We start from the raw sequence: 6,098 nt of genomic DNA on the forward strand, positions 1-6,098 counted from the left end.
TTTGGAGAGTAATGAATTGATAGGTGATAGTCAGCATGGTTTTGTGGCAGGTAGGTCGTGCCTTACTAACCTTATTGAGTTTTTTGAGAAAGTGACCAAGGAGGTGGATGGGGGCAAGGCAGTGGACGTGGTATATATGGATTTTAGTAAGGCGTTTGATAAGGTTCACCATGGTAGGCTTCTGCAGAAAATGCAGATGTATGGGATTGGGGGTGATCTAGGAAATTGGATCAGGAATTGGCTAGCGGATAGGAAACAGAGGGTGGTGGTTGATAGTAAATATTCATCATGGAGTGCGGTTACAAGTGGTGTACCTCAGGGATCTGTTTTGGGGCCACTGCTGTTTGTAATATTTATTAATGATCTGGATGAGGGTATAGTTGGGTGGATTAGCAAATTTGCTGATGACACCAAAGTCGGTGGTGTGGTAGACAGTGAGGAAGGGTGTCGTAGTTTGCAGGAAGACTTAGACAGGTTGCAAAGTTGGGCCGAGAGGTGGCGGATGGAGTTTAATGCGGAGAAGTGTGAGGTAATTCACTTTGGTAGGAATAACAGATGTGTTGAGTATAGGGCTAACGGGAGGACTTTGAATAGTGTGGAGGAGCAGAGGGATCTAGGTGTATGTGTGCATAGATCCCTGAAAGTTGGGAATCAAGTAGATAAGGTTGTTAAGAAGGCATATGGTGTCTTGGCGTTTATTGGTAGGGGGATTGAATTTAGGAGTCGTAGCGTTATGTTGCAACTGTACACAACTCTGGTGCGGCCGCACTTGGAGTACTGTGTGCAGTTCTGGTCCCCACATTACAGGAAGGATGTGGAGGCTTTGGAGAGGGTGCAGAGGAGGTTTACCAGGATGTTGCCTGGTATGGAGGGGAGATCCTATGAGGAGAGGCTGAGGGATTTGGGATTGTTTTCGCTGGAAAGGCGGCGGCTAAGAGGGGATCTTATTGAAACATATAAGATGATTAGAGGTTTAGATAGGGTGGATAGTGATAGCCTTTTTCCTCTGATGGAGAAATCCAGCACGAGGGGGCATGGCTTTAAATTGAGGGGGGGTAGTTATAGAACGGATGTCAGGGGTAGGTTCTTTACCCAGAGGGTGGTGAGGGATTGGAATGCCCTGCCAGCATCAGTTGTAAATGCACCTAGTTTGGGGGCGTTTAAGAGATCCGTAGATAGGTTCATGGACGAAAAGAAATTGGTTTAGGTTGGAGGGTCACAGTTTTTTTTTTTAACTGGTCGGTGCAACATCGTGGGCCGAAGGGCCTGTTCTGCGCTGTAATGTTCTATGTTCTATGTTCTATGTTCTAACTATATAGTTATGCCCCCTAGTAACAGCTACATCCACCCGAGGAAATAGTCTCTGCACACCCACTCTATCTCTCCCCCCTCATCATCTTATAAACCTCTATTAAGTCGCCTCTCATCCTCCTCCGCTCTCAAGAGAAAAGCCCTAGCTCCCTCAACCTTTCCTCATAAGACCTACCCTCCAAACCAGGCAGCATCCTGGTAAATCTCCTCTGCTCTCTCTCCAATGCTTCCACATTTAAGAACACAGTTAACATATTAAAGGAAAAATTAGCATAACTTTTACCAATTACAAGAATCAACCATGATATAGTACAAACCTTAACAGCTAACAATGTTGTTCCAAGTCAAACAACACCCAACAAACATACACCTCTTTCTAGACGTGGCATGAAAAAAAACAAGTACGCTCATGTGGTACTGGATTTTGCAGCTTTTTCACACCAGCTTTGAATTAGTCCTTTGAATGTTGGACTAAAACGCTGAGGCTTCCCAGTCCTGGAACTTACAGCACACCCCGAGAGAGAGAGAGAGAGAGACAGGGACACTGCCTGCCTCCACCAGCTTCTTGCTAGCAATTCACAGACAGCAAAATTTCCAACTCCAGAGAGAGGGGAAAACAAGAGACACTGCTTTCTGTCTGCAGTCCAAACAGCATCCGAGAAAAATGAAACCAAAACCGTGGACTTTTTTGTGGAAAAAAAAACTATCCCCAGGCGGCACCTGACCTGTCAGTCGTGCTCCACCCAATAATTCCAAAAGGATCAAAAAACCCCAGAACACTGCATTAGTCCAGATCAAAAATAAACACGAAGCCCATTCATTATATTGCTTCAGCAACAATTAGAGAACACCAGCTACAGACATTCAGGTGGTGGAAGCAGATTCGATAACAATGTTTAAAAGACACCTGGATAGATATATGAATGGGCAGGGAATAGAGGGATATGGACCACATAGAGACAAAAAAAATTAGATTAGAAAGGCATCTGTGTCGACACAGACTTGGTGGGCCGAAGGGTCTATTCCTGTGCTGTACTGTTCTTTGTTTTTTATTATGGCAACAATACCAGGGCCTGTTTGGAAAAGCCTGCAGGAAAACATGGTTAAGATACATTTCTTAAAGGCCCAGTATCATCGCATTATCCTAATGGCTCCAAGAGGATAAATGAACAACTATTTTTCACGTGAACAGGTGTCAGGCTCCCTTTCTGTATCATGACCATATAAGAAGCAGGAAGCTATGGTAAACAGCTAGATAGGGTAAATTTTAGCCAGAAGCCGATAAACAACTTTAGGAATGGTCAGGTTGACCACTCCGTGTACCTTGGTGATACTTAAATGAGAATGATTGTAAATTTTAACCATTTCTGAACCAATTAATGATTAGATTTTCTTTCCACTGATTTTTGCTGAATCCACAGCCAGATTATTGCTAACCACCCTCTGGTAATGTATGAGACCAGTCAACGGCGGCAACAACACCAACGTGTAGTTATACAGGGCTCTTGTCTCAGTGAAAATCCCAAGGCACTTCACAGGGGCGTTATCAAATAAAATCTGACGTTCGAGGAGATATCAGGATGGACAACTTGGTGAAACATTTTGGGCAGGATTTTCTGTCAGCGCTCACCCAAGACTGGAAAATCCCACCCGAGGTCAATGGGTCTATTAAAAATCTGTCTAACTCCGCATTTAATAAATTCAATCACCCAGATCATATTGAAACAAAAACCTGACGGGACTGAAATGGAAGGGTTCTGTCCCGCCCTACGATTCCTGTGGCAGGCAGGACGGGAAAATTCCACCCCTAGATTTCAAGGAGCGCATAATAAAGGAAGAAAACAAAGCAGAGAGATTCACAAAGGGAATTCCACAGCCTAAAGTCTTGGCAGCTGAAGGCACGGCCATTAAAATTGAGGATTAGAGGAGTGTAGAAATCTAGGAGGGTTGCAGATGGGAGGTGATGATAGAGGTAAGGATAAGCAAGGCCGCGGGAGATTTGCAAACAAGGATGGGCATTTTCAAATCAGGGCATTGCTTCAATGGGGGCTGATACAGGTCAGTGAGCACTGGGGTGATGGATGAACAAGATTTGGTAAGAGTTAGCACAAGGGCAGCAGAGTTTTGGATGACTGCACGTTTATGAAGGGCATAACATGGGAGACCAGCCAGAGGTATGTTAGAATAGTCAAGTGTCGAGTAAGCAAGGTTATGGACAAGAGTTTGAGGAGAAGATGAGCTGAGGCAGGGGCAGCACCGGGGGAATATTCTGAAAAAATAGGTGATCTGAGTGATGTTGCGGTTTGTGGTTAGAGGCTCCTCCGGGAGGGCAATGTGACACCAAGATTGCAAACTGCCTCTATCAGCGTCAGATACTAGGATGACAGCAGGAATGCCAGGACAACTGAGGGAACCACCACAAAACATAATCCCATCTTTACCAAAGATCAATAAAAGTACTTCTGCTTACAGAGCTTTTCATCACATGATATCCCAAAACATTTCACATCTCATAAATTACTGTCTGGAGTTTGTTGCTATGTTGTCAAATGCGGCAGACAATCTGCAAATAGCAAAGGGGCTGATCAGGTGAATAACTTATTAAACTGATTATGGCTAGAAGAGGAACCTTGAACTTATTACCATGGGAAGACCTTATTCTTGATTATATCCTTTGGTTTCACATTGTTTCAATCTCCTGTGATGCAGTGAGTAGGCTTGAACCCTCAGCTCTCTGACTCAAAGCCAAGAGTGCAACACACCAAGACAAGCTGACGCACATCTTCATCCTTCCCCCTACCCCTTCAGGTACCATGTCCTAAGAGGGCATTGGTGACCGTAGACCTTCATTGGATTGGTTCATGATTATGCTTGGTAAAGTACTGCAGGGGTTCGCCTGCAGTATAGCTGACCAGGAAACTCTCCCAATCTTTCTGCCTGCCATCAGATGTATTCGAAGGATTTACAGTCTGATAATCAACCTGTTTGGCCATGTTACGCATGCATTCCATGGCCATTAGGTTCTGAAGTGGGACTTGAAACCAGACTTCTGACCCAGAGGTAGGGACACCACCCACTGCACCACAAGATCTCCCACTTGCACACTTACCTGCAGATAACATGGGCAGTAAGTTGGAACAGTGGTTAGCATTGATGCCTCACAGCGTCAGAGACCCAGGTTCAATTCCAGCCTTGGATGACGGTGTGTGTGTGGAGTTTGCACATTCTCCCCACATCTGTGTAGGTTTCCTGCGTGGGTTTGAATCGTTGACTGGTTTGAAGAAGGAGATAGATATATTTCTTATAAAAAAGGAGATATTGGGAACAGGTGGGGAGTTGGATTTGAGACCACGAAGAGATCAGCCATGATCTGATTGGATGGCGGAGCAGGCTCCAGGGGCTAAACTTGCCAACTTCTGCTCCTCATTCCTAAGCTCCTCCGGGTGCTCCGGTTTCCTCCCACAGTCCAAAGATGTGCCATGCTAAATTGCTTCTTAGTGTCCCAAGATGTGTTGGGTAGGTGAATGAGCCATGGTAAATGTGTGGGGTTAAAGGGATCGGTCGAGGGAGGGGGGTAAGATACTCTGTCAGAGAGTCAGTGCAAACTTGATGGCCAGAATGGCCTCTTCTTCACTGTGAGGATTTTATGATATGATTCTATGATAAAGAATTGCATTTATATAACAGCATTCATGAACCTCAGGATGTTTCACTGCACCTTACAGTCAGTTAATTTTGATGTCTAATTACTATTGAAATGTAGGAAACTCAACAGCTAATTTGCACACAGCAAGATCCCACAAACAGCAAAGCGATAAGGACCAGATAGTCAGGTTTTATTTTGGGAATGTTGGATGATGGATAAATATTGACACCAGGACACCAGGGAGCTTTCTTTTACTCTTCTTTAAAGTAATGCCATGGGATCTGTTATATTCCACTGATTAAGCAGACAGCTTTACATCTCATCTGAACAACGTGCTCACACTCCCTCAGTGCTGAGCTGAACTATCAGCCTGGATTATGGGATCAAGTCACTGGACTGGGACCTGTACAAACAAAATATTCTGACGGAAGAGTGCCAGGGTTAGCACTGAGCTACAGCTGGCCCGAGCGTAGCAGACAGGACTGAGATTCCGAGGAAATTCCTTTCTTCCCTCCAACACCGGGACACTGACGGAAATGTTGCTATCATCGACCCAGCTGGTTCAGGATCAGTGTGATTTATGTGCCTCAGCTGGAAAGTGCATTAGCTCGGCCGTCTTGACTTGCAGCATTTCTATTCAGCATTCCACTCTGCAATTGAATCATCGAGTGTAAAAGTACTAGCACCTGTCACAACGTCAATCATCATGAGAACAACGGGTTTTGTTTTAAAAAAATACTTTAATGCGAACAGTTGTAAAACATTTCAATATTCCAAGACAAATTACACATTTTGTATACAATTATCTGCAGCAAGCAAATACTAAGAAGACCCCAATGTTATTTTTAACATTGCCTTTTCTGGTGAAGCCAGCATTGAAAGATTGTATCTGAATGGACGTTTTTTAAACACACAGGTCGCTGCCTCATGGCTCAGTTTTGCAATGCAGCTATTGTGTTTATGGTGCATTGATTCTATTTTATGCAGCAATTGAATCACTGCATGTTTATTTTCCTGATGTACTTCCATGATTTTTCAAAATCCATTTTTACTGGTTTAGGTTGTTGCTGGCTAGGCCAGCATTTATTGCGTCCCTAATTGCCCTTATTATCCCTAATTGCCCTTGAGAATCATGGAATCA

The sequence above is a fragment of the Mustelus asterias genome, chromosome 27, assembly GCF_964213995.1.
Source record: "Mustelus asterias chromosome 27, sMusAst1.hap1.1, whole genome shotgun sequence".
Lineage (NCBI taxonomy): Eukaryota > Metazoa > Chordata > Chondrichthyes > Carcharhiniformes > Triakidae > Mustelus > Mustelus asterias.